Below are 16,016 nucleotides of genomic sequence, written 5' to 3' on the forward strand. Positions count from 1 at the left end.
AAGCTGCTTCGAGAACTTCATCTAGTTTATCAATTTCAATCTCTTGTTCTCTCAACATGTTTTCACAAGCTCTACCTTCAGAGAAATGGTTGGACACAACTACTGGGATTTGCCTGAAATGAATTTAAACACACTTCATTCTGTTTAAAACTATTTATCCATCTGTCTATCAGAGTGTCTGGCTGTTTGTTATTTTAACTATGGACACACAGGAGAGTAATACATGCTTTTATTTCATGGGAAGCTAAGCTAATTGGCTCGCACTCCTTTCTGTCTACTTTGACCTCTTAGCCAACTCAAAGGATAAAATGTATTATTTACAACAGGGTAGCACATAAAGGCTATATATACAGGCTTTCTGAAAGTATTATTTCTTTATGGTTTCCTTATTTTAAAATGTCACAAGGTACAACAATTTCTGTGTTCAAAAAATAGTTTAGCATTCTTGCCAACGCTCCTCTGGCTAAATCAGGAAACACTTAACCATAGCTGTTGGACACAGTCGACATCACTTTGAGACAAAGTGCGAGAGGACCTGGATCAGCACCTTGTTGCACTCCAGTGCCACAAGCTCCGGTGACAGGTCAGGCGTCACAGATGTCACAGGACATCTTAATGGAAGAATAAATAATTAATAAAGAGATATTCCTGAGGCTCTGAATGGTCCTCTTGTCTGCAAATCTGAATTTACGTTGACAGTAGAACACAGTGGCAAAGTTAAAGAGGGACTAGATAGAAGGTGACAGCTTGGCATTTAATCCCTTTTAGCTAGCTGCTAATTGAGTGACTAATGTCCCTCATTTAAAATCAAAGCAGAAAACTCTCCAATTTTATAATGTCTGTACCTACCATCACATGTCATGCAAATGTCACTGGCTTCAATTCATTCCCCCCCCCATAATTTACAATAGTACTGAGGGAGATATAAAAAAATGTGATATCAGTGGTGTGACTGATTCTATCTACCAGGAATTTTGCACAGACATTACAGGAAACTGAGAAACCTGTCAAGGTTTCTAAGCAGTGCCAATGTGAGCCTGACAGCTAGGCTGGGGTTGGCGAGGCATGCCGATTATCTATGTGACCTGCATTGTTTCAGCCACAGCCTTGTACTGTTTTGTAGCCTGTTTGGCATCTTCACACTTGTTCTCATTCATAATGAATACCGACGGGGGTGCAATATTAATAAGGCTCAGTGCCTAGGGCGCTGGGTTTATTTAAGGATTCAGATTAAGAGGACAATGGAGGTGACAGAATCTCTGCATATACATCTAATGTTTTCATTCAGGTATATTATTTATAATTCAGATACCCTAACTACCGATGCTTTATTAATTAGTCCTGGGCAAATGAGAAAACAGCTACTCACCTTCACTTCTCAAACATTTGGATGTTCAAACAATGATTACAATTTTTTTTTCCAATCAAAACCTTCATATGGCACTAAGAATATTACTTGTTTCCATAGTAACATTTGTTATCAAAGTGCTTCTCATGCTGAACAAAGTATATGGAGGGAAACAATTTATACATTTCAGGACAAATACTATGTTCCACTGCTGTGTGGCTGAGTGGCTTTTGTGACTGAGTGATGAATTTGAACCTGCACAAAAAGTCACTGGCTGTTATCACGTACAGTTCAAAGGAGCCTTGAAGGGCTGATCAGAAACATTTTCTGCCTTCCAGGCTTGTATTTTCTCAGCCCCATGTGAAGAGGTAATATTTTACTATGGGGCAATCCATCCATCCATCATTCAAAACAAATCTCAATATATTTCTGCAACTGTGGGAAGATGAAGTAACCCCTTTAACATGGTCATATTGCAGTGTCATTCAGTCAACTTATCTTTGAATAAATATCTAAACATACATGGAACAACAAGTGAATAAAAGTTAGTAGTAGTAGCAGTGGTCTTGGATGAACTGTTAACCAATATTGCATGATTGGATCATAGTTAATGGTTAGTTATAATAGTGTTTGACGTGGACTACATTGGCTATATGACTCATTCTTAAAAATTGCTGGTGGTTTAGGGTTGCTTACATTGGACAAGAGCTGTTGTAGAGTCAGTCACTGTGTGCATTGTAGGCACCAGCAGAAGAATTCACGAATGCGATACATCATTGTGTATGTTTCGTGTGCACTTCTAAATTCTATACTTTTCAACTGCACATTTGTTTGAAGACAGAAGGACGATCATAAGATTTCAGGCTCAGCTAACAGATGTCTCACAGAGTCATGCAGACAATGAACAAATATAGACTACAATTCAGAAGTAATGCCTTCAACCAAGTGTATTAAATTTAGTTGTGCGTTGTCACAACCGTCCATTCAATGTTGTCCTCAAAAGACTTTCTAGAGTGCTCTTACAGCAATCAGGATATTTCTGCAAAGTCACAGGTAATTTCAAGGTTAAGTTTCAAGTCCATTAATAGAAATCAGAAAAATCTATTTGCACAATATATTGATTTTTTTTCTTTTTACCCCAAACCTCGATAAAATCGTACTGACATATAAGCTAAGGGACTTGTTCTTGATATCTCTGATATCTGTTTCAAATGGGTTTAAAAACTAAAATCAATGTATTTTGCCCCCTAAAATCTCCCTTCTCTGTCACTTTTTAGTATGCTAAGAAAACTATGGACTTGAGATGCTTCAGACTCCATCTTTAAGGGAACTTGAAGGTCACACCATTCATCAAAGACTGATGAATATCCTCAAGGATGCTGACACCAGAGATTGGTCATTTAAACATCTCAGACATCAAGAAGGATCTACTGCGATCAACAGAGTGGCTCGAATGCTCTTGGAAAGTACATTTTCCCAGGGCTAAAAGAACAACCATTTAATGTTTACAAATTCATCTAAAGAAGATCTAAAGAAAACTATCCTCTGATTCCCCTGAGCTCTTTCAAAGCGAATCTTTGATCCACCATCTCTTTCCCAGCAGATCGATTGCAGTTGAAGAGTTCATTATCCAGGACAAATACATATGCTTCTCTGCCACATCTTCGGCCGTTCTTCTCATCCCCTTTTTGCTCTGTCTTTTAATTGGCCTTCAGTCATCAGTCATCTTGGCTGCACTTGTTCTTTTACTCGCTCTGTCGTTCCAGTCTAATGACACAAAGGCTAATTTTACACCCACCAGTCGTTCCGTTTAATTACTGACTGTCCAGACTCCTCTAGCTCAATCAATAACAACCATACCAAAATGAGGAGATGCTTTGTCCATGGGGCATTTGATTTGGAAGAGGAAAGAAGATTCTTTATATCTTTGCACAAATGTAGTTAATAGAGGGAAGATAAAGGTAGCTAAATGGTTATCAAGGATATTTGTCATGTCTTTAACATATCGCACATGCTAAAAGTTATCTGCGCTTCAAGGTTTAACTCTGCAACACTGGTAAACTTTGACAGTGTAGAATCACGTTAAATCATTCATAATCCGCCAGTGGGACGAGATTGTTTCACTCGTTCACATGTACTATAATCGGCTTCTGATTCACAAAGTCTTGTAAATGAAAATGCTTGATGCCAATGGGTGACTGACTTGCTATTCATAATGTCACCTTTTCAGAAACTACTCTACACATCAAAGTGTGTTGGAAGTACAATCATCAAACCACGGCGGTTTTCTACAGTGAAGATTTCAAACATGCTTTCACACCCAGTCTGATTTGTTTGGTCTCACCACAGAGGGGAAAAAAGACACTATTGCTTTGTGTCACATTCACACTCATACGCAAGATCAGGACTAACAGGCTACTCATTCACTTTCGGTTACTGTTATCTGGTATCATAGCCTTGTACTCACAGGGGGAAATCTAATTTCAGAGACAATAAGTCATACAGCAGTTAATGCCTCTTGGATTTTTATTATCTGGCAGTTACAGAGAGCTCACTAAGAAGGATTTGATTACAAGCATAATGAACATACTCAAGACTGCGAGTGGACCTCATATGTCAGAGTATTGCACCATAATATTATCACGGATAGTTAGCCTCCTTATTATGGAGGAATTTAGTGGAATCAACTAATCTCACATTGTCCAAATGTAAGATTTTTTATTAATTTTACCTTTCTATTTCTTCTATTCTGTATAAGTCTAGAAATTCAGTTCTTTAATCACATGACTTTAAGGGAAATCATTAAAATAAGGTTTCTACAGAAACATCAACCTGTTTTAAAACAGGAGCAACTTTTGTAATGCTAACAGTCTGATACCAATATCAGTGCTGGTATGAATCCTGCCCGCCTCTAGCAAACAGAATAACTGACATTTGACATCAGATTCATAAATCGTGTGTAAGTAGTCACTGTGATTCTTTAAAACAAGAGCACCCATCAAGCAAGCACTTTCTTATATGATGAGAAAGTGAAAGAAGGTTTAATATCTAAATGGGTGTAGAGTTATTTATTTTTGAACTTTTACTATTTTAGCAAACACCAGCACTGGAATTTACTCTCTGTGTGCAAGTTTACATCCTCATCAAGCCTGAGGGTTTACTTATTGGAACCCACTGGAGACAACCAATCAGCAGAGTCATTTGAAGACGCTCAGTTATTGGGGACCAATGGGAGATGACGGGCCGAGCGGAGCTAGGAACTGATGGTGGAACTGAGTGGCTGTGGCAGTGCTAATGGTAAGTGAGAGGTAATTAGGTAGAAAAGGCTTGTGTGCGGCTCTCCATCCGGTGAACAGAACGAGGAGCCGGCCTCTCACCGCCTCATTTATCATCATCTGCTTAGCAGGCGGCTCAGAGGCAGGACAAACAGAACAAACCCCCTCCATCTTTTTCTGTCTCTCCATCTCTTGTTGCTTCTTATCTTCTGTCCTTTTCATCCTATGGATGGCATTTCTTTCGCTTTCTGCATCTAATCTACTTTTCTGTATTCACTTTCATCTCTGCTTCCTCTTTTTTGTTGTTTTCTGTCTTTGTCTTAGCCACCTGTCACATTTGCACTTCATTTTTTGCCTGCTGCTTATGCTGTCTTTCACATATTATGGTCCATTCTACTGTTCTTGCTCTATTTACTGCTTTTCCTTTCACTTTCACGTCAACATACTGTGCTCCATCCATTGTTATTTTGTCTTGCTCCATCTATTTATTCAATATGCTTTGCTTTGCCTTTACTGCTTTGGCACTTTCCACTTCTACTTTGCAATTTCCATCTTCTATTTTCCATTTTTCCTCCCATCACATCCCTGTGACCTTGGATGTTTTTCATTTTTCCTCTTTCTCCCCCAATTTCTCTTCATTCTTGTCACTGATGTTCTTTTCTGTTTATATTTTTTTGCTTGTTTACCAAAAAGGTCTAATCTATTGTCCTTCAACTCCCTCTTCCATTTGCCTCTTTTTGTAAACGGCTCAGAGAATCTCTGAAATGTTTGATAAATTATCTGTCCTGAGGAAAAACATCGTGGATGAAGGAAAACATTTGGTTGTTAATTAATGTGGCAAATGACATGGGCATGTATGGCTGCCAGTGGAACTGGGCCACTAGTGTATATTGATGTTGTGACTGCTGAAAGAAGCAGCAGGATGAATTGTGAGGTGAACAGCTGCGCTCGGATACAGCTAAATACTGCAAAATTGTGCAAGCGGATAATAAACCAAAGCATGCTGCAAAAGCAAGTTCTTGAGGTAAAGAAATGGGATATTCTTCAATGACCAAGTCCGTCACCTGATCTCAGCCCAACAGAGCTTGCTTTTCAGTTATTAAATTGAGAAATGAATGCAGAAAGACCCACAAACAAAGTGCAGCTGAAGGTTGGTGCTTGTTTGTGGGCCAGAGGTTGAAGGTGGCAGGATTAAAGACCTGGCAGGGGATCTTGAGGAAGGAAACACAACATTTTTTGATGTGCATGAGTTCCCAGACCTCAGGCTATTATTAAAAAAGTATTTAAAAAGAGCTTTTATGTTTAAATTTATGTTAGCCTGTCCCATTAATTTTGGACCTCTCAAAACAAGAGACCGTGTATAACAATGGCTTACACAGTCCATGCAAATTGTTGTAAAACCCCCCAGAATTAAACCTGAAAGTCTGCATGTCAACCACATATTGACTGTTTAAATTACAGTCCACCATGGTGGTGTGTAAAACTGCAAAAACTGTCCCAAACGTTATGGATGGTAGTGTATATTGATGTCTGATTGGTGTTTGGAAAGCAGTGCTGCGAGCCTGTTTAAAAGGAAGCACTTTCCATCCACACCAACTGGCACAAGGCACTTAGACTTAACAAACTGTCTTTAATCAAGTTTAAGCTGATCATTCAGGGCTGCTGGTAGCTTTACTGCTTTGAGGAATGCGCAACTGGTATGATTGAATGGCAAAATTTCAGTCTACATCAGATGAGGTCATCTTTTCCCTCACAGATGTGTGATGGATGGGAAACTGAATGGTCATTTTTCGTAGGAGAAGTCAGCAAAAAAAGGAGCCACTCTTCACAGAGTGGCTCAAATTCATTAACAGTCACGTCTCTTTGTTGTGTGCAGCTGTCAGTAATTAATGACTTCACTTGTTCTACAAGTGTAACAACATGTCAAGACCCTGGCAGCGATACAGACAGCAACGCAGCCAATATCGATAATTGGCTGCAACAGGTGACAGAGAAGAATGGACCTAAACAAGGAAAAAAAAATATACAAGTACAAGAAGTACAAGCCATGAATATAACTCCAGGGTGTGACGTGCAAACAGACCTAATTTGTAGCAGAAAGTAATTTGTATCACTCCTGACTGGCGGCAGTTGTTGGAGAAACAGGGAACAGATACACTCAGGTACCGTAATTTATCACCTCAACACTCACTTCCTGCCTGCCTGTGTCACTCGGATATCTCACAGTGCCCTTGTTTCTACTATGAGACTGCAACATGTGGCTAAAATACTGGCTTATATACCAAAAAAATGTAACATTTAATCAGTTAAGTAGTTTTTAAGTAATATAATTTGTGTTAATCAATACATATGCTGTTAGCAGCCTGCGCAGCAATTTAATATTAAAACTAAAAAGCTTTTCATGAGTTCATTCAATAGACTTTTGGCTGTCTGCCTCTCTTTTAACGCGCTTTTATCTCCGACGGTCCTGCCCTGCTGATCTCTGATTCCACCCACGGATGTTTTCTGTTCAGCACATTAGCTTCTGTCTGAATGTTGGCTAAAGCCGTCCCTCCAGACTTTCCCCTCGTTGCCACGATGGAGGGCCGCACTCAGCATCGATTAAAGCCGCGGCTGGGTTAAGGCCTCTGACAGGTCACCTCTATGGTTGTCACCTCCCACGTGCGGGAGCAGAATGATGAGATAAAAATACTCCCTCGATGTTGACATTTCAAATTGCAACACCATGTGCCTATCAGATTAAGATACTGTGATATTGGATGTGCGTGTAATAACTGTCCACTTGTCCACTGACCCCTGAAGCCCGGCGATGGTGAAGTTTGGAGTTGAAATCCATCAAAGGAATAACTCCACCAAAAGAGAAAGCGATGGATTTCAAACACTGGATTTAAAGCACATGGCTACTCGTAATACAATACAATGCGAGCGTACCATAGATCAAAGCCAGTAATGCTCCTCTCTTAGTGTTACATAAACCCACATTTGCTACACTTATAGAACTCAAATACCTCCTCATGTTACATTTTTTTTGTTACAGCTCCGACTTTTACATTTTTTTTTCTCTCAGTTGACTATATTTTGCTCCACGTGTATAATTTTCACTCAAGAAAAAATATTATGCTCAAAATACTGACCTTATGTAATTTAATTCAATATAAATTTACCATGTAATGTTGCTACAGTACAAAAAACATTGTAAAATGCTTACATGAAATTGACTCGACTGGTGTACATGCTATATATCAGGTTGTACCAATCACATCTTCCTTAATAGCAAATTTTTGGAATAAATAAAAAATGTAATGTGCATTTAACTCAGAATCTTTGCTTCGTGTTTGTTGAGGGTGAAGCTTCCCGTTTTTTTATCGTAGGCAACATTTTGACTGTGGTGCTTTTACTTACACTACCTTTAAATCGCTCTAGTAGCTTTGCCTCCATAATAGATCTTAATGCTTGTTTTTTTTCTTGACAGTGTTATTAAGTGCCTCACTTGTGAGTCCCAGTGGTAAACAAAGCTGAACAATTTACATCCAATAAATGTGTGTGTGGAAAAACAAAACCCCCAAACCAGCAGTGCTCTGAACAAGCTGTGGAAGCAACCCTCGCTCGCACCAAGTCGCCATCTATTTGTCTTTCTGAACGTGGAGCTTTGACAAGAACCACAAAGAGTAAATTTATCAAATTGCTGCATGTCAAATTCTATTTGTCTGACAGGACCTCTCTTGTGCGCACTTATCAGCCGCCCTATCGCAGCCTAATAGCTACTGTAAATTTGCTCATATCAGATGGTAGGCATTCATTTGGAAAATGGCTGTCTTAATCTATATTTTATCAACTGGAGTGAACATATTAATAGTAGATACTCTTATTAAGCCTTAAGGCTCATCGAAATTCCTGATGTGAAACTCGTGGCGAGGGACTCAAATGATCCACAGAAAGTTATTTTCTCAGATTGATTTCACTACGCTGTCTTTTGTCTCCACTTTGACCTGCAAAGTACAGTAACTGTATTCATATGGCGTGTGTGCTATTTTCATGCTTCCCCTTGCAGCATTCACTCAAACAAATAAATAAAGCAATCAGGTTGCAGAAAGCTTATAAAACATACTCTCCTGCATGTTTGGCGTAAGCACAGATGGCTCTCAGATCAAGGTCTTAAGGTACTGTCTGTCTGGATCCAAGAACACCAATCTGCTCCAGTCTGCCTGAAACTGATACAGTCAATGAGCACAGGGGCTTCATAGCTGCATTATAATGCTGAAGAAGTTTTTCTTTATCTGCCGGATCTCCTTAACCTGAGAACGATCCCACACTTAATTGTCAGTCAGATTGCTTCAATATCATAGAGGATCTTTTCCAGAGAACATGTGCAGAAAGGCAGAGAACCAATAAAAGAGACAGATAAGCTACAGAGAGCTGTGATACAGTCTGCCAAGGAGCTGAAGATGAATTACAGTCAAATGCAGATAAAATTAGTCCTTCTTTAACTGAAACAATACAGATTTGGATGACTTTGCAGACAAACTTCTTGGTAAAGTCCAGTTTATCATTTCACTGCTCTTTTTTTTTCCTGTTCCTGCCTTTGCCTGGTACTTATCTACAGTTACACCCCTCTCCCATCTCAAGTACTTATCTCCTGTGCCAGTGTGTGTCATGCATCCATAACCCTGTCGAAGATAGGACATTACATGGCCAGATTTTGCCATTTACTCAAGATCTCACACTTGGATGATTCCTGCAGGCAGCCATCTTAGCATCAAAGTGTTTGGTCTCCAAGCCATTTGATCCAGTCCCAGCAGTGTGTTTGCCCAGTTTTGTTTGTGCAGCCGCATGTCACCTTTCCTCCTACTGCAGAGATTTAGGATGATATGGCATTCCAAACAGGGAAGCAGATATGCTGAGATTGCCCAGAAAGTCAACCATATTACATGCAATAGCATCTGATAAGAAACCAATGGAAAGCCTCTCAACAAGAAACTTGCTTACACTCTGTCCTTCTTCTTTTGCACTTAATTTCTCTTTGGTTAAGACACCTGATAATATTGAAAACAAGCAAACTTCAGCACTTTGCATGATGAGCCAATACAATTGTGCAGTCATTAATGTTACCTGCTTTTTTAGGCAATATTAATGAGTGGGCCAGCAGATCCTAAAATGTTTAAGAATTACACTCTTGGGGAAAAAACACTCTTTTTTCCCTTTATAACTCAATGAAAAGAGAAGAGAAGAAAAGAGAAAATAGATCTTCACAAGTAAAAAGAATATCATAAAAGCAATTTTGTTAAATGTAATCCTGAGCACAATAGAGACCAACCATTCGGATGCAGTAGCTGTGCTCTATCTGATAGTGGCCCTGCAGGGATGGGGAAGGATATATCAGGGTGGGACATGGTGCGAATACTTGCTTCCTCCACACCCATTTGGGAAGATAAGGAAGTGATGACACTCACAGGGTAACAAAGGATAGAGAAAAGGAAATTGGAAAAGGGAGGGGGAGCATTCTGTAGATCAAAATATCTTTGATGTACTTCCTTGAGGTATTGCTGTGTGGTTTTCTTGAAATGTGATACTGACGCTAAGCTGGAAATCGGGTGGCATCGGATTTCATAAGCACTTTGTTTCTGTTTTTATTCAATCACAGTTACTACCTACCCTCGTTCCCCCCCTTTTGTTTTTCCTCTAACTCATTCAACCACATGCTTACGCCTCTAATGTTCCAAGAAGAAACACAGTCCTCTACTGGATTAATTAAGGGGTAAATGACTTGCTCAAGGGCACCTCAATTAGTTGTATGGGAACAGGAAAGCATGAGTCATATACAACTGCAATTTTGCAGTGGCTCTGTGGTTTCGACCTGAAAGACTATCTTTACCAACCTGATAAAATAAAAGATAAAAAGATATTTTTTCATGACTACAGTAAAGTTATGAATTAGAATAGAGTCCACCAGCACAAGTGAAAAGGGCTCAGAAGAGGTTTTGAAAGTGTTGAGCAAGGCATTACTTTAATTGCATCACAGCAAAAGCAATGGAAGTGAAAAGTTTGGCACACACCTTAAATTAGGTTTTTTTTTTTTTTTTTACAATGGCTTCTTTGCAAAGTTCCATCTCTTGTTTTCTTAGTCTCTGGAGGTAATAGACCTGTCGCTGCAGTAATAATGATGAATCTCCTCTGTCTGCCCGGCACAGGCTGAGAGAGGTCCCCAAAATATGGATGTAAGCGGCTGAGCCAGTGGAACTGGGGTTAAATGGTGGTGGAGAGAATGCAAAGATTACGACCATGCTTTGGGGTAATAAATCAAAGGAATGCGTGCCACCGGAAACACACCGTCACCGTTTAGCATGAGATTCCAGCCAATTATTTGTGACTCGTTCTGGCAGCGTTTAAACTGGATAAACATTAAATTACAAGCAGATCACATTCTGCAGGCTCCACTTCTAACACTCTCTGTCCAAAGTCATCATGGAAGGGACGTTCAAGTGGTACAAATAACACCTCTTCCCTTTCCCTGTCCTGATGGCACAACACTTAATTACGCCCCTGCCATTTTAATACCTTCTGGGTAATGCACTTGATAGTGCAATCACTCCTTCTTGACAACATCACCATTCATTTAGGCTTTTTATTAAAACTCATGAATTGCTTTTCCTTGGGGAAGTGTCCCATCCTCAACCACCAGTTCAAAGCAAGTTTTTCGCTTGGTCGTGACTGTAAATTCACTCCCTCCATGGTGCGGTGAAGTGTCACAACAGCTGGTAATTTATGTCTGTAAAACAAACGATTTACCTTTCAATTGCCAAACTGTGTGGGTAATTTTCTCAGTAATCAAGTCACAGAAAGAAGGCAGGCAGTAAAGGTTAAAGAAAAGGGTTTGAGACTATTAAAGCATATATTTATTGTCCTTCTGTTACCTAATGGCATTTGCTAAAACTATATAGATTCATTTACTTCAAATATCATAAACCATTGTTTTTGCTTCAAGGTTGCAGGTTCATCTTGTATTGAATGTGTTCATTCAATACAAGATGAACCATTGTCAATAGCTCCCCCTGTGAAATCCAGAACTCATCACATATAAGGTCTTGAACAATCCGTCCCCACCTCATCTTACAGATATCTATGGGCTTACTTGTGGTTCCTGTGACATTTAAAAGTAGAATGGAAGGCAGAGCCTTCAGCTTCCAGGCCCTTATTTTGTGGAACTAGTTCACAGTTTTGATTCTGGAGACACACATCCTCTTTATTTTTAAGACTTTTCTTTTTGCTAAAACATATGGGGGTTGGATCAGGTGACCCTGAATCCTCCCTTTGTTATGCTACAATAGGCTTCACTCACCTATTTTCAATATCGCTGTGTTCATACACCACTTTGCATTTAATCAAATGTTATTATTAATCTCTGCCTCACTTTTACAGCATGTCTTTGTCCAGTTTTCATCCACTCATTTCACAGGTTTCTTCCTGTTAATAGGCAGTTTTTTCTTCCCACTTTCACCAAAGTGCTTGCTTATAGGGTGCCATCTGATTGTTGGGGTTTTCTCTGCTTTCTTTGTATCATGGTAGAGTCTTCGCTTTACAAAAGTGAACTGAAGTGAGTGTACGTGGACATTTTCTTTTACCAAACCTACTGAAATTCCCTGCAGATGTTCCTAAGATTTTGGATTTAAAAGTGAAAGAAAAACACGACTTTAGCGTTACCTTCATGTTTAACATCAAACAGAATCTGTTTGCGCTTCAGTTATGCCGCATCTGAAGCAATACCTCCAAGAATTTGAATAGTAACACGTGCTCGAACACAGGAGAGCCTATAACCTTCATTACAGACAGATGGGAAAGTCTGAAATGTGATGGTCTGCAACTTGCGTCATGGAAGTTCAGAATCAGCTAAAAAAAAGGGTCATATTTGAAGAAAACAGTCACTTGCAGTATTTTATAATATCTTTATTTTAATTTGGGATTCATGGGTAAAATTAAATAGTCTAGTCTGAGTGTTGAGTTTTTCCTTTTCAGTAACCATTCTCACTCATTTTGTGTTAATAGACCTCTCGGCATTGAATCGTACATGTTATTAATCTCTGTCTCTCTTCCACAGCATGTCTTTATCCTGTTTTCCTTTCCTCACACCAACCAGTCGCAGCAGATGGCCGCCCCTCCCTGAGCCTGGTTCTGCCGGAGGTTTCTTCCTGTTAAAAGGGAGTTTTTCCTTCCCACTGTCGCCAAAGTGCTGCTCATAGGGGGTCGTATGATTGTTGGGTTTTTCTCTGTATGGTATTATTGTAGGATCTACAATATAAAACACCTTGAGGCAACTGTTGTTGTGATTTGGCGCTATATGAATAAAATATAAATATAAAATAAAATTGAATTGAATTGTTTAAATCCTTGTAAAATTGTGTTTTTGAAAGACAAAAGCCTGATCATACCTTCATATCTTTGACACATAATCTTTGTTTCCCTTTCACCTTCATATCCATTTTCTTGTGTTTCCTGAAAGGCTCATGTCATGAGTGCATGAACATAGCAACTCATTGTGCATGTTGGTACAGATTTCTTTTCTTGGCTTTTTACATGTCATTTTATGCTTTTCCCATAACACTTTTCTCGTGTCGTTTAGCATTATACTGTAAAATGACACACAGAAAACTTACAACACTATACATGACATATGGCCATTTTAATGTAGTCCCATTATATCACATTGTTCTTGGCCCAAGGTCATAAACCTGTGTTCACACATTCCTCATTAGTTCCCCTCCTTTAACTATCCACTTCCCATTGTGCGATATAGTTCCTCTTCTCTGCTTTTTTCTCCCCAAAACAACCAGTGTATGCTGCACACCCACTGCTGTTGGCTGCACTGTGTTTTCTTGCTCTGCTAAACCCTACAGTAGTGCACCGACCCGGAACAGATGCAGTCGACCTATATACAGTAAGCTGTGAGTGAACAGCTTCCATCTGCAAGAGCAATCTGGTACTTTTGAGTCCTTTGAGCTCTGCTATGTTTCCCCGCCTGCTGCTTACGCTACGCTTCACACTTTGGACACTGCACTGCAGTTCAACTCCCAGAATTGGCTTTCTGGCTGTCTTCTGGGCTAATACTGAATAGCCTTGGGGCTTGACCTTTCTGGAAGGCAGTGAACTGTCAAGCCTGGTTACATTTTAGTGGTCCTGCATCAGTGTACAACACACTCCTGAGTGTGCTGATTGTGACATTGTCTGGCACACTACCCGAACCCGGGTGTCATTAGAGGTCTTCAGCTCTGACCTTTTCTGCCAGATAATCCCAATGAAGATATCTGGCCTTCGAAAGAATCTTAATGAATTTGGCTTTTTTATGTCCCAGAAAGAGGAAACTGTTTTTTAAAGAGTGCTCACAGACTATTGAATCATTTGTGGGGAAGGTCTTAGGCACTTGAGTGATCATTAACCTCACCTTGCACAACTTTCTCAAGTCACTGCCTGCCTTAGGTCAATGAATAGGAGAACATATACCCCTTTAGGCTATCATGAAAATAAAACAACAACAACAAAACGAAACGAAACACTGCAATAAAAGCAGCCGAGAAAATGTGTGCAAAACACTGTTCTCCACAGGTAACGCACTCCCATCTCGTCCAGTGGTGTGTGAGATTTAGCTAACAAGCAAAAAGCTGTCAGGCTTCGGCAGGGGAGAAATGAGACACAATTAGATAAACACAGTTCAAGCAAATTGCTCTAAAATCCAAACAGTGGGCGAGTTTTAACTCGACGCTGAATAAAACCTCCCAAAACAAAACACAAAAACGGATCGGCCACTGCTTCATCAACTCTAGGACAGAGGCAGAGACAGGTATGTTGGGAATTTTGCAGCACTACAGAGTGAGCATGGTGAACACTAGAGCGTGACCTGGCTTTGTGATTGGATCTCAGAGTTCTTGGAGGGTAATTGGGCTCCAGGGCTCAGACAGCAGTGGAAAAAAAGGGAGAAAAGGTGGAGGTTATCAAAAGATTCGGAGGGCCGAAAGACAAGATACAGACTCTAGACAGGACACAGACAGACTTCTCTGTGATATTGTGAGCCCGTTTGCTGAGAAAGTGCGAGGCAGGTGAGGAAGAGCTGATTTTGGGTGTGTGTACGAAAACCCTCTAAGTGCAACTATGTATTTATTTGACAGAGATGGAGCAGTCACTGAACCAAAAATGAAGCACTGTTTTTAAGAAGTGTAGGGTTGTTATAGCACTTCCAATGTGTGGCATCAATATTTCAGACAGTCAAAGGCAATGCCAATGAAATCCAACTGATTAACACACACACACACACACACACAGGGGAAAGAGAGAGAGAAAAAGAGAGAGCAACACAGGAAGGAGTGTAATGATTAATCTGAGCACCCAAGGTCTGACCTTAGTAACCCCAAGGCTGTGGCTGTAGATCTCCACATTAGGAATGCAGCCACATAACCTTGCACACCAGCCATCTTCCCTCTTAACCCACTCACCTGTCTTGCAGCAGCACCTGTTCTGGGCATTCATTGATATTCCCATCATGTATCTTTCCCTTTCCAAGTTCCCCTCACAACCTCCAGTGCTTGTAAGAATGTGTATAAATGTATGTGTGCTGCTGGTAAGAAAAAAATAGAGAGAGAGAGCAAGCATGTTTACAGCTTTCCTCTGGGCTCTTTCAAAAACGAATTCTACCTCCAATCTAATCTCCAACTAATATACCAAGACTGGCTGCCCGCCTACATAATCTTGCATAGCTGTAGTGCCCATATGGCCCAAAGGGATCTCTCATTGTTTTATTACAGATCAGACAATCTGGGCCTTCTTTCCCTGTTTCTTGTAATAGCCTGTCCTTGGGTGTTTTATTATGGCGGGTCATTTCATTCATTCAGATATACCACAAACGTCCAATTGTGAGCTGGAGGGAAGGGTGAATGTTATATAATCATTAATGCGGTATATTAAAATGTTTTTAATTGCACTGAACAAAAGACAGCACAGGTGCAGAAAGCTCAGCAGTTGACATAACCAGATAATATGTAACAATCCAAGTATAACTTCTTAGTATGGGCAAACATCCAACTGCAATCATCAGCTGGTTATTTTATCATTGTAAGGCATTAAGTCTGTCTTCCAATTGGCTAATATATGCCTTGGCGCGATTCCAGACCCGATATGCTGGCAGTGAATTGGTCTTAGGGCTTCCATTAGCTGCTATCTAGATAGTACTGTGTCTGGTAGGTCTAGCTTTCATACCCCTCCTGAGGCGTGATTGTCAAGGGCAGCTTACCTCCAGCCAGAGGTGGTCGAAGTGAGAAACACGTAATAGAAGAGAGGAGAAGGAGGACAACGGAGAAGCGAGCAAAGGTTGTTAAAGAATGCTGCTCAGGTTTTGAGCTAGTGAAAGGAGG

Source organism: Pundamilia nyererei, unplaced genomic scaffold (genome assembly GCF_000239375.1).
Source record: "Pundamilia nyererei isolate P.nyererei 1_Seehausen unplaced genomic scaffold, PunNye1.0 scaffold00036, whole genome shotgun sequence".
In the NCBI taxonomy this organism is placed as follows: domain Eukaryota; kingdom Metazoa; phylum Chordata; class Actinopteri; order Cichliformes; family Cichlidae; genus Pundamilia; species Pundamilia nyererei.